At 35.8% G+C, this 27,025-nt stretch overlaps 1 protein-coding gene and 1 non-coding gene across 2 annotated transcripts in view; one reads left to right on the top strand and one right to left on the bottom strand.

The window, feature by feature from the left end:
* FAF1 (Fas associated factor 1) overlaps positions 1 to 27,025 on the top strand; it is a 478,510-nt gene that overhangs the window by 72,860 nt on the left and 378,625 nt on the right. The gene's annotated exons all lie outside the window — the stretch shown is intronic.
* LOC125099448 (U6 spliceosomal RNA) lies at positions 6,715 to 6,817 on the bottom strand. Its single transcript, XR_007127175.1, has one exon. It is a non-coding gene; the product is annotated as a U6 spliceosomal RNA (small nuclear RNA).

Here is a 27,025-nt window from a genome sequence, read left to right on the forward strand (position 1 = left end):
GTTAGCACACCTGTAAATGTGATGACTTACAGTTCCTCTTGATGGTTCCGAGGATCAGCAGACATAAATCAGTGTGTGCTTAGAAAAGAAAAAGTAATATGCCAGTTAGAATTCCCATTTTCCTTTTAAAAGATTTTATTTATTTATTTGACAGAGAGATAGACATAGCACAAGTAGGCAGAGCTGCAGGCAGAGGGAGAGGGAGAAGCAGGCTCTCCGCTGAGCAAGGGCCTGATGCAGGGCTCAATCCCAGGACCCTGGAATCACGACCTGAGCTGAAGGCAGCCACTTAACCGACTGAACCACCCAGGCGCCCCTAGAATTCTTATTTCATAATTCTGTATACTGACAGTTTTTAAAAAATTTTGCTACTTAACGATAATATAATTTCTTAACAATTATAGTTACACTTCTGTACTTTTAAGTAAGAGGTAGTTAAAACGTTCGCATAAAAATTTATGTTTTCTAATACCTCCCTAGGTTGTCACTTTCTTCATTCTCTTACTAATTTTTTAATTAAAAAATTTTTTTTGCATTAAGAATGCTTAACATCTCTCAGTAACTTCATTTTCTTTTAATAACCTATTTTTGGATTGTGTTGTTTGGTTTGTATTTTGTTTAACTTGATGTTTTAGTAATTTTTTTATATTTTTGGTGTACTCCTCTAATACTTCTTCCTCTCTTGTGCATGGATTTCTCCCCAGCATATACTTGTTCTGTCTTAAAAACATAGTTCTGAGGTTCTTCAGATACCAAGGTACTCTAGGGTAAACTATGTTTTATCTATATCCAATTTAGTTACAGGAAGCTGAGCAGTGGAGTTGTTCTTTGAATACCTCTGTTAATAGATTTTGGGCCATCTTTCATATCCTCTATCATTTAACCCTGCCTATTCATTATGAATGAGCTTCCATAACTCTAGAGCATGTATGACTTCATCCAGCCAAATTAGCCTATAATCTCAAACTTGTCGTAAGTATTCTTATTGCCGAGTTCATGCTTTTTCTTTTCCTTGTTGATAATCAGATTATATCCTTCCTTTAAGGCTCACTTGAACTCTGATCCTTTCTGTTTCCTAGCAGCCTCTTCTCTCAGTGGGAACCCTTGTCTCTGAAGCTTTGTATCCATTATTGTGATACTACTATTCTTTTAATACTTAGCTTTTGCTCCATTTTTCTTCTTCCCTTCACTCCAACATGTGGGCATATACACACACACTTTTAAAGAGAATGTGTAATATCGTTAAAAGAATTAAAATGACTTTCATCTAGGGGTACTTGGGTGACTCAGTTGATTAAACGTCTGCCTTTGGTTCAGGTCATGATCCCAGTGGCTGGGATCCAGCTGAGATCCAGTTTAGCCGGGAGCCTGCTTCTCTCTCTGTCTGCCACTTGCCCTGCTTGTGCTCTCTCTCTTTCTCTGTGTCAAATAAATAAAATAAAAAATGACTTTGAATTAGAGTGTTTAAGGAAAGACTTTATGGGTAAGTATACATATTGATTGATATATATACCTAGAAAAATGCATTATGTTACACCTTTAATAAATCTATGGTTAGCAACTGTGTAGAAGCTATCTTTGAAGATAATTGAGTACCCCTAACATATTTGCTATATTATTGTTAACATGTTGGCATTTTTTTTTTTTCTAAACCAGGAAGTTTATTACCTTTTTCTGAATGTCAAAATTGAGGTATAGTTCTAGAGGCCAATAGTCTCCATAGGCAGAGGTCTGTATTTTAGGGATATGGCAAGTCTAATAGCACTTTCATAAATTCTAGGTTTGCATTTGGATTTATATTTTCTTCTTAGTAATTGATTTAATACATAGAGGATGAATATTTTTAAAACATACAATGACTGATAATAACGTGTTTATTAGAACATGAGGTTATTTAAAAATGTTAAGGAATTATAGAAGAGTTGCAAAATAGTTCAGGGTTCTTAATACCCTTTATCAAACTTCTGTTAACATCGACATCTTACATAACCACAGTGCAGTTGGGGAAAATTGGTAAAACTGGCACAGTACTATTGGTAGTTTTAGTGCAATACTTACTACAATAGTACTTTTATACTATTGGTACAATATTATTAACTAATCTATGGACCTTATTTGAATATCACTAGTTATTTTACTAATGTACTTTTTAAAATTCAAGATCCATTCTAAAATCCACAGTGCATTTACTTTTTGTGTTTCTGTAGCCTTCTCCAATCTCTGACAATTCCTTGTTATTCTTTGTTTCATGACTGTGACACTTTTGGAGGGTACAGATCAGGTATTTTGTAGCATATTCCCGAGTTTGAATTTCTCTGATGTTTTCTCATAATACACTGAACATATATGTATTCTTGGGAAGAATATCACAGATACGATTTTGTGCCTTTCTCAGTGTAACAGAAGGTACATGATGTCAGTATGTCTTATTACTGGTGATGTTAATTTTGACATTGTTTTAGGTGATGTCTTCTAGGTTTCTTCACTGTGGTTACTATTTTCCTCTTTGTAATTAGTAAATATCTTATGTGGAGATATGCTGAGACTATAGAAATATTTTATTAATTTTATCTCTTCTATTGATTTGTTAATATATTTCTCATGAAATTATTTATAGTAGTTGTCCCAGGTTGTACAAAATAATCTTTAAACAATCAGAATCTACATTTAAATAATAATATACTGCTCCATGTTTAGTGTTGATGGCCCTATAGCATTGTATTTCTAATTCTTCTGTACCATTTTTTATATTGTTATTGTCATGTTATTTTAGTTTTGCAAATGCTATAAACAGTATGTTGTGACAGTTTTTACTTCAGGTAGTCACTTTTCTTTTAGAACAGTAAAATGTAAGGAGAAAATAATTTTATTTTACTTACATTTGTTAACTTTCTTTGAGTAGATTTAAATTTTTGTCAGGTATCATATTCCTTCTGCCTGAGCTACTTCCTTTAATATTTCTTGTAGGGTAGGTTTGGTGGCAATAAATTTTTACAGTTTCTTGTTTTTCTGAGAAAGTTTTCATTTCTTCATTTTTGAAAGATGCTTTCAGTGGGTATGGAATTCTGGGTTGACAGTTTTTTCCCCCTTCAGCACTTTAAAGTTGAATGTTACTCTCTTATTTTCTAGCTTGCATGGTTTCTGGAAAGAAGTCTATTTATTTTCTAATATTTGTTCTTTTGGCTGCCTTCAAGATTTTCTCTTTATGTTTGTTTTTCAGCAGTTTGAATATGATCTGCCTGAGAGGGAGGGTGTGTGTGTGTGTAGTTTTTGTAGTTCTGCTTCATATTCTTGGATCTGGTTTTAAAGATTCTTTTTTCTTTTATTTAATTGAGATTAACATTACATGTAGTTAACCGTATTAATATGTACAGGTCAGTGGTATTTAGTGTATTCACAGTGTTATGCAACTGCAAGCTCTCTTTAGTTGGTTTTGAAAATTATTATTTTTCTCTTTTCTTCTTCTGTATTTTTGACTTTGTGTATATTAAATACAGTAGTCTTTTTTTTTTTTTAAACACAGTAGTCATAAACAATACAAACTTGAACTGTGTGGGTCTGCTTATCCATGGTTTTTTTAAAAAATATAGTACATTACTGTAAATGTATTTTGTCTTCCTTATGACTTTCTTAGTAACATTTTCTTTTTTTTTTTTTTAAGATTTTATTTATTTATTTAACACACAGAGAGAGAAATCACAAGCAGGCAGAGAGGCAGGCAGAGAGAGAGAGGGGGGAAGCAGGCTCCCTGCCGAGCAGAGAGCCCGATGCGGGACTCAATCCCAAGACCCTGAGATCATGACCTGAGCCAAAGGCAGAGGCTTAACCCACTGAGCCACCGAGGCGCCCAACATTTTCTTTTCTTTAGTTCACTTTATTGTAAGAATATAGTATATTGTACATAGAATATAGAAAATATGTGTTAATTAACTGTTTATGTTATTAGTAAGGCTTCCAGTCAACAGTACCTATTAGTAAAGTTTTTGTGGAGTCAGAAGTTGTGTGGATTTTTGACTGTGTGTGGGGTTGGCACCCTTAACTCCCCTGCATTATTCAAGAGTAACTGTAGTTTGATTTCGTCCTACAACTCTTGGATTCTTTTTTTATGTTTTTTCCCCTTCTTTTTTTCTTTGTGTTTCAGTGTGGGTAATTTCTTACATACCTATCTGCAAGTTCACCGATTCTTTCCTTGACTATGTTAATTCTATTGATAAGCCTGTTGAAGATATTCTTCATCACTGTTACAGGTTTTTGTTTTTTGTTTTTATCCTCCAGCATAGTTTCCAACTCTGCTTAAATTACTCATCTAGTCTTACATGTTATCTGTTTTTTTTTTCCGTTAGAGCCTTTAACATATTGTTATTTAAATATACTTAACTATTTAACATATTCAGTAGTCATTTAATATTCCCTAACAATTCTAACATCTCTATCCTTCCTGAGTCTGTTTCTGATGACTGCTTGTATTTGCTTGTGTGATTTTCTGGACTTTTGGTATGCTTTGCAATTTTTTTCTGGAAGTTGGACATTTTATGTAGGATAGTAGAAACTAAGATCTAGAAATGGGCATGCCTTTTTTTATGCTAAAAAGACTTTTTTGCTGGTGTTTTGAGTTGATCTAATTTTGAGTTGAGTTGGGTTGGATTTGAGATTTATTTCTCTTTTGGCTTTGCTCAGTGAGGAAGATGGAAGGGTCCTGCCAGAGTTTTGTGCCCCTTCCACAGTGCCTGCTGCTTTTTTCCCTTTGTTCTCTACCTTACTGGGGACTTTCTCAAGACTGCGAGATTCTTGTGATTTCTTGTGTTTAGGGAGTTGACTGGTTTGTGGGAGTTTTTTGTTTAATGGTTTTTTGTTTTTTGTTTTTATTTTTAATTTTCACTGCTCCCTCAGCTTTTTTTTTTTTTTCTGTGCTTCAGAGAGGATGTTTCTTGCAAGCTGCTCGTTACTCTGTGAGCTAGACTGGTCGTGGGTACTGGAAGGCATCCTCTATTGTTCTGGTAATACTTGGTCTTCTGCAGGCATTGAGTCCCTGGGTCTTGGGTTTGTGGCCTTCTCCAAGCTCCTGTCTCTCTTTAGGCACCATTCCGAGCCTAGCATGTTTTCCTGCCCCTCTCTTTGGGGTAGAGGATTTTCCCTCCTTTTACTTTTCAGATCACTGTAGATATCACACAGTGCCCTAAGGTGACAATGTTTGTTGCTCTTCTCCTCTCAGGCTTTTGTTTTGTGAGGGAGATGGAAGGGTCCTGATAGTTTGTGCCTCTCCCATAGCATCTGCTGTTCTTTTCCCTTTGTTCTCTGTTAGTAGAGACTTTCTCAAGACTGCCAGTTTTTTTTCTGTGAGTACTTGGTGGTATTTACAGAGCAAAAGCCTGTAAGAGCTTGCAGATTTCCTATATTTGCCTTAACTCTCATTCACCAGTACACTTTCACTCTTTACCAATTTGTCAGTCATCCTACTGTAGTTCTTACCCTAGCAAGTCAGTGCTCACATTTTGTCTTTCTCTGCATGTTCCTGTCTTAGATTTTAGGCCAGTTGTTCATCCTGTGAATGCGTTCCAGAAAAGTTACGAACTTGGGTGCTCTCTCTTTCCATTATAAGGTTGGAAGTAATACTCTCTCTAGTTCTCTAATGATCCAATGTCATTATTTTGAAAAACCGCTGTCATTTCAGTTTGTTTTTCTTCATTCCCCAATAAATGTTTAGTAGGTGGTTTTAAAATTTCCAGATGTAAGGTCTTTTTTCTTATTTTTGTTAGTAACTTCTAATTCCATAGTATTAGATTTAGAGAGTATTGTTTATAACATTGCTACTTCGTGAAGATTATGTTTCTTAGTAACCTAACATGATTGATTTTTGTGTTTGTGTCATTGGCTCTTGAGAGAATGTGTGTTCTTTATTATCAAAATGTAGATTTTAATATATATCCGTAAGATCTTCTACCTCCTTTCTTATGTTTTGTCCACTTGATCTGTCTTGTATTGAGAGTGCTATACTTAGTCTACTATTATTAGTGTATTTCTGTGTCTTTTAAAATATCCTATAGTTTTCTTTCATGAAGTTGGTTGCTGTTTTATTCCACGCACGCATACTCATTTTTTAAAAAGATTTTGCTTATTTATTTGAGAGAGAAAGTGAGAGAGACCGTGTGCATGCACTAGAGCGGAGAGGGACAAAGAGAGAGGAAGAAGCGGACTCACTGCTGAGTGTGGAGCCTGACTCGGGGCTCAAACCCAGGACCCTGAGATCATGACCTGAGCCAAAGTCAGACACTTAACTGACTGAGCCATGTGGGTGCCCCACGCATGCATATTCATAAGAGTAATAACTTCATTGTGAGTTGTGGCTTTTGGCATTAAAAAGTGGTCTTTGTAAATAAAAGTGACCTTTGTTATATTTAATACTAGATGTCTACTCCTACTCTTTTTTTGTGTCCATTAGCTTGATTTTTTTTTTAAAGCTTTTATTTATTTATTTGACAGAGAGAGAAAGAGCACAAGCCAAGGGGGATGGCAGGCAGAGGGAGAGGGAGAAGCAGGTTCCCCACTGAGCAGAGAGCCCAGCACAAGACTCTGTCCTAGGACCCCAGGATCATGATCTGAGCTGAAGGCAGACAGACACTTAACCGACTGAGCACCCGGGGCCCCCAGTAGCTATATATATATATACATACATACATACATACATATATATGTATATATTTATTTATTTATTTATAAAATATGGAACGCTTCACTAATTTGTGTGTCATCCTTGCGCAGGAGCCGTGCTAATCTTCTCTGTATCATTCCAATTTTAGTATATGTGCTGCCTAAGCGAGCTTCGCAAGTAGCTTGATTTTTAAATAATTTTGTATTTAGTCATTTTGTTATTTCGTTTTAAGTGAATCTCTTGTGTATAGCATATATAGAGTCTTGTTTCATGAGCCAAATTTAAAATGTTTTTTTAACAGTTATGTCCATTCATATTCACTAATGTGATAGATGTGTTTGGTCTCAGTGCTGCCATAATATTTTGTAATCATGCTTTCTTGTATTTGCTATGTTTTCTATAAGTTGTATTTTCTTTCCTTTTATTTACAATTATTTTTTCTTAAATTATTGGTATTTAAGAATGCTTATATGTTCTTGTGGTTACTTTTATACTTGAACTTTTTAAATGCTCTTAGTCTCATTTTCTTTTTAGCTGTTTACAATGTGATTTATCGATTTTTAAGTATTATTTAAGCCTATCTTTTGCCTGTATAACAGTCAGTGTTCTTATTGTTTTCCTTTTTACATTTAAAAAATTACTTTATACTTTTTCAGAGCATTTAAATTTGTCCGTTAGTCTTTCTTCTTGCATCTCACATCTGTTTTAGTCGTGTATATTTATATATTCTTAAAATACTTACCATTGGTCCTTTCACCAAAGTTTTCTTAGTCATCAGTCGGCTAATAAGCTCTTTCCCTAGTAGATTTCTCAAGGGTTGATTACTGCAGAATTCCCTAAGTTCTTAAATGTTGAAAAATTTCTGGTAACCCTGATACTTGAAGCTTGGCTGCATATAAAATCTTTGGTTCATATGTTCTTTAATTTTGCATTTATTTATTTATTTAGGAAATAGCCTTTTTTTTTTTTTTTTTTTTTGTAAAGATTTTATTTATTTATTTGAGAGAGACAGAGAATGAGCAGGGGGTATGGAGAGGGTGAGGCAGAAGGAGAGGGAAAAGCAGACAGCCCACTGAGCAGGGAGTTCCATGTAGGGCTCCATTCCAGGACCCTGGGATCATGACCTGAGCCAAAGGCGTGGCCCAAATGACTCTGCCACCCAGGTGCCCCTAATTGTGTTTTTAAAAACCTCTGCTTCATTGTCTTGCTTTATATATTGGTTTGGAAACTGATACCATCTTAATCTTTGCCTTTTTAAGTTACTGATCTTTGCCTGGAGGCTGTGAGGATTTTATCTTTATATTTGAAATTTAGTAGTGTTACTAAAATATGTTTCAGACTTGGTCATTCTGAATTAATATCCTCTAGGCCTCCACTGATCTTATTATAGATTAATAATATATAATATATATTAAATATATATGTTATATATTATGTATTATATAAAATATATATTCATGTCTATTTTTAGAAAGCTTACTTGTAGTTTTTTAAAACTTATTTTTAAAAATTTTTATTATTTTTTTAAAGTAGGCTTTATACTGAGTATGGAGCCCAATGCAGGGCTCAGACTCATGATCCTGAAATCAAGACCCAAGCTAAGGTCAAGAATTGGATGCTCAACTGATTGAGCAACCCAGGCACCCCTCTTAGATTTTATCTTTAAGTTTTAGTTCTGTTCCTTTTTTTTTTTTTCGTTTCAGGAACTTGACAATATGAATATGACTACTTTGTCTCTCTTCCACTTTAAGTACTTTATTTCTGATCCTTTTTCTTTTTTCGTTATGTTATTTTCATTCTTATGGTTGTTTTCCTGCCTTTCTTCAGTTCCCCTCATGAAATTTTGGTTGGCATCTATTTTCCCATGGGTACCTTGTGACTTATCCCTCATTTCTGAGAATATCTTATTTTTTTCCTTTTTCCTGGGTACCATCAGCTTTTTTTCCTTTCTTCTGCCTTTTTGGTTATTTTTCATGGTTTTAAAATTTTCTGATTGAAGATGGTTTTTCTTCAAATGCTTATTTAAATGTATTGTTTGGAGTATTAATTTACAGCTTTTCTCTGTTTCATGGTAGTTTTTTGGAAGGGAATTTTCCTCAGTAGATACATATGAAATTTCATTTCCCGATTTTTTTTTTTTTTTTTGGAATAGCTCATATATATTGGTTGGTTGGTGTGTTTTTATGTTCAATTTTATGGTGATGATATGAATGACAATATTTTTATTTAAATGGCGCCCTCTTCTGTCAATTTAGCAAAGCTCAGATACTTAAGCCAGTTTTTTGGTTGATTTGTTTTGGTGTTTGGGGGGAGTTGAAGAGTGATAAAAAGTAATGGGAGCATTGACTTTATGATTCTCTTTTGTCTTGTAAGACACTAGACTTTCCCATTTTGCTTCTTTTCCCCTTTACCACTTGACTATCAAAGGGAGCCTTTCACTTTGTTTTTGCTTTTTTTTTCTTTGCAGTAGCTGTGTGTTTTTTAGACTGCCCCTTTAAGTCATTCCTCCCCCTTTAAATTATGCCTTTATAAATCCCTTTCCTGTAATCTTTGCTATGACCTGTTTATACCTTTTTATTTTTTTTATGTATTTTTATTACATTTTTTTAAATTTTAAGATTTTAAAATTTATTTATTTGAGAGAGAGAGCAGAGCAAGCAAGAACACGAGTTAGGGGGAGCGGCAGGGAGAAGGAGAAGCAGACTACCTGCTGAGCAGGAAGCCAGACACGGGACTCTGTCCCAGGACCCTGGGATCATGACCTGAGCCGCTTCACCAGCTGAGCCACCCACGGCCCCTGTTTATACCTTTTTAATGTTTTCAGACAGACAGAACTTAAGCTCTTAGGCAGTAGTTTAATCTACTTCTCTAGCTGTAGTTGTAATCTTCTCTTAGGCAGTAGTTGAATCTACTTTTCTAGCTTCCCTCTGGAGGCCTGTCTTCTGAGGTAGGGATGGGACAAGGAACATGAGAGACCACATACTGGGAATTGGTAATTTTCCTCTTTTTATTAAAAAGGAAAAAGGAACATGATCAACAAAAGGAACGTGTTCCTCACACTCACTTTGAAATTTCAATATTCTCTTTCTGCAAGTCATGTTGAAGGCATGCTTTTTGTTTAGCTTTATTTGCACTTTGTTGTTTAGTATTGTTTTGGATGATGTAATAGTCTGGCTCCAATCAGGATGTAGAAAACCACACAGTAGGTTAAAAACAAGTGAATTTTACTATAATGAATTATTAACTATGATAAAGGAATAAGTATAAGGTAGGAGAAAATTCTATATTGTACTTTAGGGCTAAGAGAGAGTACCTAAAGAAGGACAAACTTAGAAGGGATTCAAACATTTTTGGAGAAGTAGTTCAGCCCATTGAACAGGAGAGAAGTTCACTCTTTGGCCAGACCTGAACTGGTTTGTAGTCATTGGGTAAGTACTCTCTGGTGGAAGATGGGGGAGCAAACCAGCCATCAGTAGTGTGGGTATACAGCGGGCTTGCATGGAGTTGTGAATTCTCTGATCACAGGTAGGACAGGAGACTTGAAGTAGCAGCAGTGTGGTTCGAACCCTCTGGCCGCAGGTAGCCATGCACAGGGACTTGGAGGGGAGGTCAGTGGGCAGAAAACCTCTGGGCAGTTTTCCAGTTGTGAAGGCTGTGGAAAGATTATCTGTAAGCCAAGACTGCATGGTTATAGACAGAACCATGTTCTGGGCTCATGACTGGGGTAGAACTCCATTGGGTGTCCTCACTTCCCACCCATATTGCCAACACCTGTGCTGCAGCTGGAAGCTACAGGAAAGAGACTTTTTTCTTGGCAGTGTTCTGTAGTCTGTACTGACAAGACGCTGTGCTCATTTTAAAAGAGATGTCAAGGAGGGCGCCTGGGTGGCTCAGTGGGTTAGAGCCTCTGCCTTTGGCTCAGGTCATGATCTCAGGGTCCTGGGATCAAGCCCCATATCGGGCTCTCTGCTTGGCAGGGAGCCTGCTTCCCCCCCCCCCCCCGCCCCCCGCCTGCCTCTCTGCCTACTTGTGATCTGTCTCTGTCAAAGAAATAAATAAAATCTTAAAAAAAAAAAATGTCAAGGAATTTTTTTTTTTTTAAATCACCAAACCTAGTTAAAGTGTATGTTCAGATCGAAGAGTCAAATAAATGACACAGATGGAAATATTGGATGACAGATAGTTGGGCAGCCTCTGTTGATTTCACTTACCTGGAAGTCCCACCAAATTTTATATATCTCTACCCTTTTTATTATTAAGCTCTTCATTTGGAATGCCATCCTATGGTGCTTCAGATCTTTGTTTCCTCCCAGCATGTCAAAAATTTATCCTGTCTCAGGCACCCTTTGTTATAATCTTGACTTTAGCTTTTCCATTACTAATCACTGCCACCTCTTTTATACTCTTAATTTCAAGTATCCCTCATTCCTATCCCCATCTCATCCCCTTTATTTTTATTTTATTTATTTATTATTATTTTTAAACATTTTATTTATTTATTTGACAGAGAGAGATCACAAGTAGGCAGAGAGGCAGGCAGAGAGAGAGGAGGAAGCAGGCTCTTCACGGAGCAGAGAGCCCGATGCGGGGCCGGATCCCAGGACCCTGGGACCATGACCTGAGCCGAAGGCAGAGGCTCTAACCCACTGAGCCACCCAGGCGCCCCTTATTTTTTTTTTTTTTAAAGATTTATTTATTTGACAGACAGAGATCATAAGTAGGCAGAGAGGCAGGCAGAGAGAGATGGGGAAGCAGGCTCCTTGCTGAGCAGAGAGCCGGGGCTTGATCCCAGGACTCTGGGATCATGACCTGAGCCGAAGGCAGCAGCTTTAACCCACTGAGCCACCCAGGTATCCCCCACCCCAACTCATCCCCTTTAATAACTTGACTTAGAAAATCCTTTACGCACACTAGGATCTATTAATTCATGGGTCCTGTCACCTTTACACTGTCTTTTAGATCCTGTGTATCCACTTTCCTGAATTCTTTTTCTTTTCTTTTTTCTTTTGGGTCCCATCGTTATATTGATACTGCAGGGCCAAAACTTGAAGTCCAGGTCTTCTGACTCTAGATTCATATTCCCATATACTAGAGATGGCAAATAGTTTTAAGTTATAAGCCAGCTCTGTTCAATTTTTTTTCACTGTGTGCAAAGATAGTTGATAATGTCTGCCTCAAAAAGTATATTATGGTTTATGGGATCATGTCCAGATTTAGCAGGAAAAAGTGATATAATTGCTTCTGAATAGCTGCAGTGGACATATATGTCTCATTGTAACTACATTTATTTCAACGTGTCTTAAATATCAGTTGTGATCACTAGTATGTTTAAGTAGCAAATTTAGATTTTGGTTTTAGACCAAGATAACTGGCATTGGTAACATCTCTCTTCCTTCTACTTGCCTTGTTCTATAAAGCTAATATATAATTCCAAAATAATTACACCTCCCTCAGTTACTAATTCAAATGAGAAGCCAGCCATGTAAAGATCTGGGGTAAAAACACTGTAGAAATGAAAGAACAAATGCAAAGGCCCTGAGGTGAGGGCTAACGTGTTTGAGGAAGAGATAGAAGTCTGATGTGGCCAGAATGCAGTGAGCAAAGGAGAGAGAATGTTAAAAGTCAGAACAGTAGATAGGGACTTGATTTTATAGGAACCTGTGGATGAATATTTTGGGTGTATCAATAATATTTCAGTTTGATAACTCATAATCCAAAAATGATATTCTCATTAATGCATGAAACATTTAAGTACATGCTTAAGAATGATACAAAATTATATTGGTTTGGGTTACAAAGTTGTGTTCTCTTAACAATGGACCTCAAATGACAAGCCACATAATACATCAAGGAAGAAACAATGGAAAAGCTCCTACTGTTCTGAAGAAATCATGACCCACACTGTCAGTTCTTTTAGTGTCTGTCTCTGATCATTAAGACTGCATTGATTAGAGGCTCAAAATCTAGAGTTTTACATTAGAATGGAAGTATTGGTTCTGGCAGTCAATGTGAAAGACTTATAAGTACTCTGAATGAATATAATGAGATTCAGTGCAGTTAGTGTATCTGGACCCAGTATTCCTATTTAGGGTGACAAGACTTGATACACTTATGCAAAGTATAACAGGATCTTTTGGTCAGTAAATAAAATGAAGTCCAGAATTCCAAGTAAGTTAGAAAGTATAATGAGGCCTTTGCAATCCTAGGCAGTCAGGAAATGTAACAGAGTCCAGATCTCTAACTTAGTCTGGAAATGTAATGATCCAGCATTCCTAGTTAGTCAGGAAGTGTAATAGTCCAGCACTTAGCCAGATATTGCTTAGCAACTGGTATGAAGGTTTGATGGAAGAAAGGAAACAGAAACTAATGGTTAAAATGGAGTTTTGGAATCATTAATTTACTCAAACTATACTTTTGCTTGATCTCCTTAAAATTCTGTGTTTCGTAGCTGGATTTTTCTTTTGACCTTAATAATTTTTCTTTAAAAATCTTTTACTATCTAACTTTCTATACTCTCCAAGTATTTCTGTCTCTTATCATACTAATTGACTGATTCAAAATATTGCTTTATTTTCCCCTTTGTTCTGTTTTTTTTTTTAAAGACCTACAGTTCTTATCTTCCTTTTTACTAAAACCTTAAAGACAGAGAAACAAATGAAACCTTAAAGAGAAAGAATTTATGTATGTATGTATGTATGTATGTATGTATGTGACAGACAGAGATCACAGGTAGGCAGAGGTAGGCAAGGAGAGGAAGTGAATCAGTCTCCCTGCTGAGCAGAGAGCCCAATGTGGGGCTTGATCCCAGGACCCTGGGATCATGACCTGAGCTGAAGGCAGAGGCTTTAACCCACTGAGCCACCAGGTGCCCCCAAAAGTCACACTCTTAACCAACTGAGCCACCTAGGTGCCCCAGGTCTTTGTCATGTATTATCATGTGTTATTGCTGAGCCTTGTTCTTTTAGATTTGCAGTGTGGCCATTGCTGCCCCAGATCTTTGGGCTATGCTAATGCTGTAATTCAAATGTAAGGTTACAGTTACCACTACAGTTAGCTATTTTTGTCATAGTATGACACCTATGCACCAAGTGACTGGGTCTGGAGGGATTTCCAGTTTCAGTAGTATGCAGTATCAATATCAGTCTTATCTCAATAACCCATGTTACAATTTTTTACTGACTGAGTAGTATTCCAGTATAGGATGCATCACAATTAATCCTCTATTGATACACGTTTAGGTCTTTTTTTTTTTTTTTTAAGATTTTATTTATTTGAGAGGGAGAAGGAGAGAGAGACAGAGAGAGGGCGAGTGCACAAGTAGTGGAGGAGGAGAGAGGAGAAAGCAGGTTCCCTGTGAGCAGGGAGCTGAACATGGGGCTCAATCTGAGGACCCTGAGATTGTGACCTGAACTGAAGGCAGACTCTTAACTGACTGAACCACCTAGGGACCCCCAGTTAGGTCTGTCTTAAATTTTCTGTTATAAACAAAATAGTGGTGCAGTAAATACTCTTATGTTTACTGTTTGACAACTTCCTTGCAATATATTCCTAGACATAAAAATTGCTCAGTCAAATTTGATATGAATTGCCTGGTTGCACTTGAGAAATGTACCAATTTATAGATAACAAAATTTATCTTTGCTAACAGTAGGCATTATGGAATATTTTTATTAGTTATAATTTTTATAAAGTGAAATGCATAGATCTTAAATGTACAATTAGAGGAGGGGTGCCTGGGTTGGCACAGTTGGGTAAGCCAACAACAAACTCTCTTGGTTCTGGCTCAGTCTCTAAAATAAATAAATAAATCTTTAACAAGTGTGTGCTGTTAGATGAATTTTGACAATTCTATATACCTATGTAAATAATATCTCCATCAAAATATAGAGCATGTGCATTATCGCAGATTGTTTATATTCTTCAGGGATTTATCTATTCAGGTCTTTTGTGTATTAATTAAATTTGGATTTTTTATTTCCACTGAATTATGAGTTCTCTATATATTCTTTATATAATAAATATTCTAGTCCTTTGTCAAATATATTTATTATAGATATTTTCTTCTAGTATAAGGCTCACCATTTCATTTTCTTCTCTCTCTCTCTCTTTTTTTTTTAAGATTTTATTTATTTATTTGACAGACAGAGATCACAAATAGGCAGAGAGGCAGGCAGAGAGAGAGAGGAAGGGAAGCAGGCTCTCCGCTGAGCAGAGAGCCTGATGCGGTGCTCAATCCCAGAACCCCGGGATCATGACTTGAGCTGAAGGCAAACCTGAGCTGAGCTTAACCCACTGAGCCACTCAGGCTCCCCAACCACCATTTCATTTTCTTAATGGTGTCTTTTGAAAAATAGGGGATTTTAATTTTGATGTTCAATTTATGAACTATTTTATTATTCATGCCCTTATGTCAAGTGAATCTCTAGTTGTTCCAGTACCATTTTTGAAAGGATTATCCCTTCCTCATTAAATTACTTTATTACCCATGTTGAAAATCAATTAAACTTATAGAAATGTTCTATTATATCTCTGAGGAATGGGTTTGTCAATAGTGTTGAAGTATAAAGAATCAGGATCCAGGCTTTTACTGTCTTCAAGTTGATTAATTTTGATAACCCTTCATTAAAAAAAATTTTTTTTGTCTTTTTTCTGTATCTTGGGATGGCTAGCGTAGAATCTGATTTGTAATATACTCCTTTTAAAGCAGAACATGTTCAGGTCCCCCCCCCTTAAAAATTATTAGTTTTGTCAAATTATTTACTGATATAGAGGGATAAAGAGGCTTATAGCCATAGCCATTTGGAAATAGTTGTTAGAAGGACCTGACAGGTAATGAGCATCCTTAGGATACCCCACTCTTCCTTTCTGTGAAAACATAAGATGCTGTGTGATTATCAAAATCTGATCAAAAAAACTTAGGCCATTTCTCCATTGCTTATATGTATTTGCTGACATTTTTTTGTGTTGTCATGCCAACAGTGATCAAGGCCTTATGAAATTCTGATTGAATAAAACACCTGGAGATACAGCATATAATTATGAAAAAAGACTCAAGTCTATAAATACCAGACTTCTTGCATACCAGAAAGTTTTGTGTATTTTGAGTGCTTGGGAATATGTAAACTTGGAGTATGTGGTTGGCTATCCTGTAGTGGCCATTTGCTTGGTGTTGGTGTCACTAATACAAACTAAGATAAGCAGACATGTTTCGTGAATACATAGCAACTTGATTTTTGTTGTTTTGTTTATAAAAATAATAGTAGAAATTTAGTTACTACAGAAATGAACTCTCTTGTTTTTCTTGCATAGTGCCAACAAAAAGTGTGCAGTCATTGAGCAAAGGGGCAGGCTAATAGATGTATATTCCTTTTTATGAAACAAAACAAAACAATCTTTTTAATTCCCTATTGTAGAGAGTTCTTTGTGCTCTGAACACATCAAAAAAGAACATCTTAGGAGTAGTTCATACTATAGTTAAGTTAGTTGAATATATTCCCCCTAGTATTTTAATAATGAACATTTATTTCAATTGTTTACACCTTGGTAATGAGTATTGAAAACTTAGCATTAGCTTCCAACTTTACTATCTGAAAGATTTTTCTGTGTTATAATTTTGAATTTGATTTAGGCACTTTTATTATTATAACTTTTAAAAGAATTATTAGTACTTAATAGTAACAGTGATGTATTTTTTTAGTTAAATGTTTTCTCATACCTGACCCATTGACTCTGATTTTGTGATTTCACCTGGGAGGTTTTTGAGCAGAGATGTGACACATTGACAGCAGTGTTACAAGAGTTTCACTTTGACAGAAAGTAAATTGGAAGGATATAGAATGGTTAGATGCAGAGAAACCAGTTAGGACAATAATGTGCTTTAACAAGCATTTCATATAGGACCAGGATTTGGGAAAAGAAATAATTGTGAGAGAAGCTTTACAATTTGAAATGGGGAGGGCAGAATGTGTTGTTTTCTGCCTAGTCCTTCCCCTAAAATGGATTCCAACACTTAAAGCCTGTATTATACCTCTACAGAGAACTAGATTTTCTGTTTTGAGAGAAATGAAACTAGGGGAGTAGATGGCTTAAATTTTCTCAGATTTCTAACTTACTTTCAGAAGAGAATAAAAGATGGGAACTTTATAACCAGAGACATAGCTCTTTCCAGATTTACATAGAAGATACCTTATTTTTTCACTTGAAGAAACCACTCCCTAAAAACACAGAAAGAAGGTTATCATTCAAAAGAAGCATAAAGACAGAAAAAAAAGGTTGGAAAACCCTAGTTTGAAAAAACAATAGCAAAAAACTTCAACTGTCTAAACATGCTTCTTATCAAATTCATAGGTTTTGAAGTTTTGGTTTTGAATTTTTCTCACTGGGGCACACGCTGTGGCGAAGGTCTCCTTGTTAGTGTTATTGCAGTTCCATGCTTAAATTTAATATTTGTTGAACACTCAAACTTGTTCAGTTGGGAGCTTTAGAAAATACCTCCCCTGTACTATAAGGATGCTATTGGGGCTTATTACCTCAGACAGTCAAGAAATCTGGAATATTTGGTAACAAAATTGATACTAAATCTGAGAAGTGGTAGGGATGATCACTTTTCTTCCTGTCATGACAACTTTATTTTCTGCTGTTGGAGGACAGTAGAAACAACTGTTGAGGCAACTGTTGCTAATGCCATTATCACTCTCATTATCTTAAGTTTTACATAATGCTTCCACCGGATTTACAAATCTGTTGGGAGGAAATGTATTGGTTTTCCCCATTTCGCCCTTTGTATATTTCCTGCTACATTGCACATTAGTATTTCTAATAGCAAGTATATTAGTTTCCTAGGGCTCTCTTAACAATTTGCCACAAACCTGGCATCTTAAGAGAAATTTATGAAGAGAGAAGGGAAAAAAAAAGGAAAAAAAAAAAAAAAGAAAACAAAACAAACAAAAAACCTCACAAAAACCAAGAGAAATTTATTCTCTTACAGTTCTAGAGCCCAGAAATCCAAAATCAAGGATCTAGGGAGAATCCGTTCTTGCCTATTTCAGCTTCTGAGATCTTCTCCTTGTGGTCTTTGATTTGTGGCAGTGTAACTTTATCTACCTCCAGTTTCACATGGCCTTCTTCTCTGTGTATATTTTTTGTCTCTGGTAAGGATACCCTCATTAAATGAAGGATAATAAGGATACCCTCATTAAATAAAGGATACCGTCATTAAATGTAGGGCTCACCTTTTTCCAGTACTATCTCAGTCCTTACCTTGTATCTATGAAGACCCTATTTCCAAATAAGATCACATTTTGAAGTTAGAGGTTGACATGAATTTTGTTGGTGTGCCATTCAACCCACTGCATGAGAGTGCTGACAATTTGAGTTAACTCTTATTAGTGGAGACCTTGTTTTCTTATGATCATATTCATTTGTTCAACAGACATTTAATAAACCCCAACATTATATCAGGGGTAGGTTTAAAGGAAGATGGATTACGTTATTTACTCTTAAGGGGCTCTCAGTGTAATTGGAAGACAGATACAGACCTCCATCTCTATGATTCAGTGTGACAAGCAGGGTAATAGAGGCCTATATTCAATGCTGAATACACCCCTGTATTTGTTGTGGAGAGACCCAGTAGGTATAAGAAAAGAGGAAAGACTTCACAAAAGAGTTGACATTTGAATCTTGAAGGAAGATAAGGAAGTTACTGAGAGAGGTAATAGCAGATGTAAAGGTATTGTGGATTGAAAGAGTGGCTTAGGAAACTGCAGGTTCTTTAAAGTGCCACTGGATCTTAGAATGTATTTGGAGAAATGAGAATGAATAATAAACTTCTGTTTTTTTCACAGCATCGACATCCTGATCCTGGGTTGCGGTAATCCTATGAACACTGTGGCAAAGACAATACTCTAATAAATTTCCAAATCCCTTTTTATGTTACTCCTTCCCAGGCAAACAGAAAGGTTGATTTTTCTAGTTCTTTTGAGGTTAGATGGGGACATCCCTTCCCCCTTCCTTCACTTTTTCCCTCCTTTCTTCCTTCCTCTTAAGCTGTGGTCAATATATGGAAACTGTATTGATATGGTGGAATTACAATATTGGAGTAGCTGACTCACTGAGTCCCCACATGGAAGATAGCTGTCCTGGAAAGTTGCCCATATGTTCAGCAGGTTTTGTATGAATGAGAAATAAACTTTCTGATTTGTTAAACCACCAGAATTGGGGTATTATTTATTACCACAGCATAGCTTATCCTATCCAGCTATATAATGTTTTAAAACTTCCTTTAAATATCCCCCAAATTAAAAATAAGAAATGACAGAGGAAGCTAGTCTCTAGTTTTACATTTTAAATTGAAAGCATATTTCAGATGTAATTGTATATTTCAAATTTACCCCCCTTTTTTATAATTATATGTCATGAATTCATTTTATAAAATTTTTCGAAGTACAGAGCAGTTCTCTCTCCATCTAGTTGTAAATAAATACTGTTAATAATTTGGCTTAAAAAGTTTCTCCCCCAGATTATTCTCTTATAAATTATTTTTAATATTTCTTTTTAAATGTCATAAAATATTATTACAAAGCATGAGTTTGAATGGCCTCACCATAACCTTTTATGGACTATAGTATTTAACAAGCCTCCAGTTATTATTCATTTGATTTGTTCTGATATTTTTTTTAATTTAAAAATTTTTTTTTAAGATTTTATTTGTTTGAGAGAGAGAACACGAGCAGAGGGAGAGGGAGAAACAAACTTCTGGGTGAGCAGAGAGCCAGACTGTGGGGCTCAATCCCAGGATTCTGAGATCATGACCTGAGCTGAAAGCAGATGATTAACTGACTGAGCCACCCAGGCGCCCTCTTCTGATTTTTTATAATATAAACACCACAGAGAATATCCATATAGAAAAATCATGTAAAAAAATTCTTTATTATTATTTCCTTAAACCAAATACCTGCGAATAGAGTTGTTGGTTTAAAGGTATCTCTCTCCTTGAGAGAGATACTCCTTTTTAATGCTTTTGATAGTATATCAAATTAATCTCTAGAAAGACTATATCTGTATGCAAATATAAGAAAGCCTTTTCATTGATTCTTATCAAAACTGGATATTTTTGTGTATGTGCACATGTGCATGTGAGCATTTGGCAGTCTGATTAAGTAACCATGTTATCTTGTTTTGATTTTTATTTCTTTTGTTGAGATTTTGACTGCCCCATATGTTGCATTGGTCATTATACTTATTTCTTGTGAGGTTTATATCCATTGTCCATTTTTCCAGTTACTTAAATATATTTTAATTAGTTCTATAATTCAGTCTACTGAAAACATGGAGTATTTTTTGAATTAATTTTAATTTTATTTTTTTGTTATTTTTAAAAAACTTACTTATTGGTCAGAGAGAGAGAAAGAGAGAGACCACAAGCAAGGGGAGTGGCAGGCAGAGGGAGAAGCAGGCTCCTCAGTGAGTAGGGAGCCAGATATGGAACTCAATCCCAGGACCCTGGGATCATGTCCTGAGCTGAAGGCAGCCGCTTAACTGAGCCACCCAGGAATCCCAGGTTTTGTTTTGTTTTGTTTTGTTTTAAACAGTCATATATGTGCACTTTTTTTCCCCCCTTATTTTGTCATTTGTCCTTTAAATTTATTTATGGCATTCTTGGGTGTCACAGTTTCTATTTTCATGTGGCCAAATCTGTCAGCTTCTTTTTTATTTTTTCCTTTGTTAGTATGCTTATATAGGACTTTTTACTACAAGATCAGATTAAACATATGCATGTATTTCTCCTAGCACTGTTGTGTTTTCTTATATTTTGATATTTAACTTGTTCACCCACATAGGTTCTGTTATTATGAAATAGCTATCTAATTTTTTTCTCAGTTAATCAGTTGTTAATTTTAGTTAACCAGGAACATTTTTTTAAAAAAATTAGGAACATGTTTTTGTTTACAACTCCTGTGTTTTCTTTGACTTTAAATGTTACCTTTAGCGTATGTTCAATTTTTCTGTATACTAGGGTTTCTTTTGGTCCCTTTGATTTTTGAAATCTGTTCTTGAACTAGCTTGAAGTGGTTTTCCTTAAGGCAACTTTATAATACATACTTATTGTGTATGATAGACAAATGTTTTTTTCATTACACTTCTTCTACAAAATGTTTTGCTTTTTTCAACTGTTTTTTTTTTTTTCTTCCAGATGGGTTTTAGAATCATTTTGTTTAGGTTACAAAAAATATTGGTACTACTCTTGTAATTTCTTTGTTCTTGTAAGGTAACTTGGGAAGAATTGGCATAATTCCAATAGTCTTTCCATTCAGGGATAGCTTCCCATTTCTTCATATTTCCTTTTAATTTTCTTTAGTAAAATTTTAGATACTTTTATTTTGAATGAGATGAGAAGCCATTGGAGTTGATAAATAAGACTTTGAGCCCAGGAGGAAGCTACAGTACAGAATAGCTTATCTGTGTGAAAAATTAGTAATGAATTTTGTTCAGATTATAAAATGTAGGTTGGTGAAACTTGGAAGTGTTAAAGATGTACTGGTTGCTGAAGTGGTAAATCTAAATTGATCTAGTTAGTGGTCAGTCTGAATTGATCTAATGATTGTCACAAAATTTATAAGAACAATCTTTTTAAATGTCTCTATGTCTTAAATGACACCCTTGGGATCATGAGGAGAAGTTTAAACAGACTGTGTTTAATCTAAATTTCTATGACATGGATGCAGTCACCTTCTGTCATTCTGTCGGACCCTAAAAGGGACATAGTAAGGTGCCAAGGTTTGGGTAGTGCATGTGTGCTAGATTCTAATGACCAAATCGTTATTACTTTTGTTACCTTGCAGTTTTTTTCAAGCTATTAATAATGCTTTTTAATTTAAAATTATTTCTTTTTAAATTTTACTCACATTCAAGAGCAGTTTGGCTCATGAAATTTAAACAACAGACTTTCTGGCCCTTGGTTTGTCAATAATTGGCAGCTCAGTTACAGGATGCAGTATATCTGCCCAGATTTAGAAGAAACAAGTGGAATAGGAAAAAAGAGAGGGGTGTATGGGTAGTTTCTTGGTTTTCTGATGTTTCCACTCAGTATTACGAAATGCTCTGAAAGAGGAATGGACTTTTGGGAAGGGGTGTTGCCTTTAACTGCCTTTAATCCTGAGTCGCAGTCTCAATTTCCTACTTACCCTGGCACATATGCCCATTTTCCTCTTGTGGAATGTGTTGGGGAACACAGCAAATGGGTGTCAGCACTATTGAGGTTAGGACGTAATGAGAAGTAGCTTATTTGAGGGTGAATCAATTTAAGGTTTACAGCACACAGTGTTAGTAGTTCACACAGTAGGTAACACTGTAAAAGCCAAACTGTGAGCCTTTACTGAGTAAGTAGTTATGGGATAGTGCCTTTTTTGTGTATTTTGCCCCACTAGACAACAGATCTTTCTGACTGTTCTGTTTCCACTTTTCACCTTCATGTTAGAGTATGGCTTCTTGCAGTAATGCACTTCCTTTCTTTGCTCCCTTCCACATTATGACTGTATCACACTACCTCTTTGATAGAAGTGGTTACAGGACTTACGTTCCTGTGGGCAAGTATGAGAGTTCCAGTTGCTCTGCATCCTTACCAGTACTTGGTATTGTCACTTTTTAAATTTTTGTACTTTTTCTTAAACATGTAGAGACATTTCATCGCGGTTTTAATCTGTGCTTCCCTGATTACTAATGATCATTCGGGTATGCTCCTGAGTACCCATTTAAATCTCTTACTTTTCTGTTGGTAGTATGTATCTTTTTCCTGTTGATTTTCAGGAGTTCTTTATGTTTTTGGTTAGGAGCTCTTTGCTGAATGTGTTGTAAAGATCTTCCATTCTGGGGCGCCTGGGTGGGTCAGTGGATTGAAGCCTCTGTCTTCGGCTCAGGTCATGATCCCAGGGTGCTGGGATCAAGCCCTGTATCGGGCAGTCTCCTTGGCGGGGGGAGCCTGCTTCCCCCTCTCTCTGCCTGCCTCTCTGCCTACTTGTGATCTCTGTCTGTCAGATAAATAAATAAAAATCTTTAAAGATCTTACATTCTGAGGCTTGCCTTTTGCTCCTTAATGGGGTCCTTAATGAGGAGGAAAGACTAATTTTAATGCAGCTGCATTCATTAATATTTTTCATTTATTGAATTTGCTGTTTTGGGGGTCCCATGTTTTAAAGAAATCTCTACCTAGTCCAAGCTCATGAAGATGTTCTTCTGCATGTCTTCTTTAGAAACTTTACTGTCTTTGTCTTTTATATCTAGAGTGGTAGTTTACCTGGTCTTTTGTGGTTATATGAGATAGGCTCAGGTTTGTCTGTTTTTTGGTCATGGGTAACCATTTAGCTTACTGTCATTTACTGAAAAGACCATTCTTTCCCTGGCTACAGTGCCATATTTCTCATAAATCAAGCATTCCTACATATGGGGATTTGTTTCTCAACCGTTACATTTCCATTGCTCTATTTGTCTTTCCTTGCTTTAGTACTATCCTATTTTATTGACTGTAAATTAAAAAAAGGAGTATCAGTAATCTGGTGGGGGTGTAGATTTTTAAGCTTTGTCCTTTCCAAGATTGTCCGGGCTGTTCTTGATCTTTGTATATTAAATGTATTTATAATCAGGTTATCAATTCATATAAAATAATCTGCCAGAATTATAATTGAAATTATATCGAATTTGAGGATGAATTTGATAAGATGAATCTGAAAGAGAATTAACATCTTTATAGCATAACATCTTCAGATCCACTCCATTTTTTGGACTTGTGTTTATTTATTTTTTTATAAAGATTTTATTTATTTGACAGAGGGAGACACAGCAAGAGAGGGAACACAAGCAGGGGAGTGGGAGTGGGAGAGGGAGAAGCAGGCTTTCTGCTGAGTGGGGAGCCCAATGTGGGGCTTGATCCCAGTACCCTAGGATCATGACCTGAGCCTAAGGCAGATGCTTAAAGACTGAGCCACCCAGGCGCCCCGTGTTTATTTTTTTAATTATCTTTTTTTAAAATGTTGTATTAGTCACCATACAGTACTTCATTAGTTTTTGGTGGAGTGTTCCATGGTTCATGGTTTGCGTATAACACCCAGTGCTCATTGCAATATGTACCCTCCTTAATACCCATCACCGGGCTAACCCGTCCCCCTGCTCCCCTCCCCTCTGAAACCCTCAGTTTATTTCCTGGAGTCCATACTCTCTCATGGTTCATCTCCTCCTGATCCCCCTCCCCCCCCATTTTCCCCTTCCTTCTCCTAAAGTCCTCCATGCTATTCCTTATGCTCCATATATAGGTGAAACCGTATGATAATTGTCCTTCTCTGCTTGACTTATTTCACTTAGCATAATACTCTCCAGTTCTATCCATGTCAATGCAAATGGTGAGTATTCATCCTTTCTGATGGCTGAGTAATATTCCATTGTATATGTGGACCACATCTTCTTTATCCATTCATTTGTTGAGGGGCATCTCAGCTCCTTCCATAGTTTGGCTAGTGTGGACATTGCTGCTATGAATATCAGGGTGCATGTGTCCTTTCTTTTCACTACCTCTATATCTTTGGAGTAAATACCAGTACTGCAGTTGCTGGGTCATAGGGTAGCTCTATTTTTAACTTTTTTTTTTTTTTAAAGATTTTATTTAGTTATTTGACGACAAAGATCACAAGTAGGCAGAGAGGCAGGCAGAGAGAGAGAGAGGAAGGGAAGCAGGCTCCCTGCTGAGCAGAGAGCCCGATGTGGGGCTCGATCCCAGGACCCTGAGACCATGACCTGAGCCGAAGGCAGAGGCTTAACCCACTGAGCCACCCAGGCGCCCCTATTTTTAACTTTTTGAGGAACCTCCATACTGTTTTCCAAAGTGGCTGTACCAACTTATATTCCTACCAACAGTGTGAGAGGGTTCCTCTTTCTCCATATCCTCTCCAACTTTTGTATTTTCCTGCCTTGTTAATTTTTGCCATTCTAACTGACATTGTAAGGTGGTATCTCAGGGTGATTTTGATTTGAATTTCTCTGATCGTGAATGATGGTGAACATTTTTTTCATGTGTCTGTTAGCCATTTGTATGTCCTTTTTAGAGAAATGTCTGTTCTTGTCTTCTGCCCATTTTTGACCTGATGATTCGTTTTTTTTAAAGGTGTTGTTTGAGAAGTGAACTTGTGTTTAATGTCTCTAGTACACTTTTCTGTTTCTCTTTGTTGTAATTCATACTTTTTCATTACATATTCTCTAGATACATAAACTTTTCTGATAATGTTACAAATAGTGTATTTTTAAGTTTTCATTTATTTTTTTCAATACATTGAATTTCTTTTTCTGGCATATTTCCTGCTTCAAACCTCTTGTACAGTGTTAAAAGGAGTGGCACTAGAGGGCATCCTTGAATTATTCCCATTCTTACAGACAGAGATTTCAGTGTTTAAACTAGAAGTGATGTTACTTGTAGGTTTTCTGTAGCAATTGTTTATGAAGTTAAGGAAATTTCTCTCTATGCTTTAACAAAAATAGCAATTTTAATTGATATCGAGGTTTATGAAGTGCTTGCCCTGCATAGATTGAAATGGACATAGAAAATTTCTTTATTCTGTTAATGTTGTGAAATACACTGGTTGACATTTGAATGTTGTATATTATTTTTCATTTAAGTCCGGATGTAGTTTCCTAATGTTTTATTTAGGAATTTTGCATCTGTGTTTTTGAGAGAAACTGGCATATGATTTTCTTTTCTTATAGTGTTAACATATTTTGGTACCAAACTTATCTGGCTTCATAAAGGGTTGCTAGATTTAGCAAGTAAAAATTCTATATATACTTATACTAAAAAATAGTTATTGCTTTTATGAAATTCACAATTAATTTGGCATCCTATATTTTATCTGCCAACATTGCTCATAGGTCAAATTAAGAAATGTTGCATCTCTCTTTTTCTAGAAGAGTTTATGTAAGATTGGTGTTTTCATCCTTAAATGTTTGGTAGAATTCATCAGGGAAGCTGTCTGTGCCTGGAGTTTTGTTAACTTTAGATCTAAATATTTCATTTTTGGGTGCTCATGTAAATGATACTATTTTTAATTTCAATTAGGATTGTTCATTGCTGGTATATAGGGAAGTGAGTAACTTTTGTACAATAACCTTGTATCCTGCAAGGGTATACAGTCTTTGTTTACTGTATGTTCTTTGTTCTTAATATGATTGTGATAGAGGTTAAACATGAACCCCTGATTTTTTAAAACCTAATATAAATGAAGGGTTTAACTACTTTCAGACAAAGCAAGGATGTTAGAACAACACTTAATATCCATTTACTGGTTTTTTAAGTTTTATGTAATTTGTTATATGTTTTAATTCTGTATACATTTTAAATCCTGTAAGACATCATTATTATTTTATACTGTCAATATGCATTTAGATTTACTGTCTGTGTACTCTTTCTGTTGCTTTTTATTCCTCTCTGCATTTTCTTCCATCTCATGCCATTTTTCTTCTGTTTGAAGGACATCTTTTAGTTTTTCCTTTTGTGTGGGTGTATTAACAAAACATTCTTTTTAAATATGTTTTCGAAGTGTCTTTGTCTCATCTTATTATTTTTCCTAACTTCAGTTTTGAAGAGTATTTTTTTTTCCTGGAAATAGCATTATAGGTTAAGAAAGTTTACCTTTTTTCATTACTTTGAAGACATTTTCTTCTGGCTTCCATTGTTTCTGGGAAGAAAGCAGCTATTGTATTTATTTTTGCTCTTAGACGGTAAACCTTTTCCTCTTTGGCTGCTTTTAGGATTTTCTCTTTCTTAGGTTTTCAGAGATTTAACTAATATGTGCCTAAGTGCAGCTTTCTTTTTACTTATCTTGCCTGGAATTCTTAGGGTTTCTTTAATATGTCTCTTAATGTCCATCAATTTGGGAGAATATTAGTACAGTCCCTTTTATAAAGGTTGTGTCTTACTCTCTCTCTCTTCTAAGTCTGAAATCTCATTACATCTGTGTACTATCTTTCACTCTGTCCCGTAAGTCTTTTGGTCATTATTCCATTCTTTTGTCTCTCCATGCTTTGCTTGGATAATTTTCCTTTGATTTATTTCATATTCACTAATTAATTCTTTCTTTTTTCTTCCTTTCTTTTCCTTCTTCCCTCCCTCCTTCCCTTCCTTCCTTTCTAGATTTTATTTATTTATTTGACAGAGATAGAGACAGCGAGAGAGGGAACACAAACCAGGAGAGAGGAGGAGGAAGAAACAGGCTTCCGACTGAGCAGGTAGCCTGATGTGGGGCTTGATCTCAGGACCCTTGGGATCATGACCTGAGCTGAAGGCAGATGCTTAACGACTGAGCCACCTAGGTTGCCCCCAATTATCTCTTTAGTTAAGTC

The sequence above is a fragment of the Lutra lutra genome, chromosome 4 (genome assembly GCF_902655055.1).
Source record: "Lutra lutra chromosome 4, mLutLut1.2, whole genome shotgun sequence".
Classification (NCBI taxonomy): domain Eukaryota; kingdom Metazoa; phylum Chordata; class Mammalia; order Carnivora; family Mustelidae; genus Lutra; species Lutra lutra.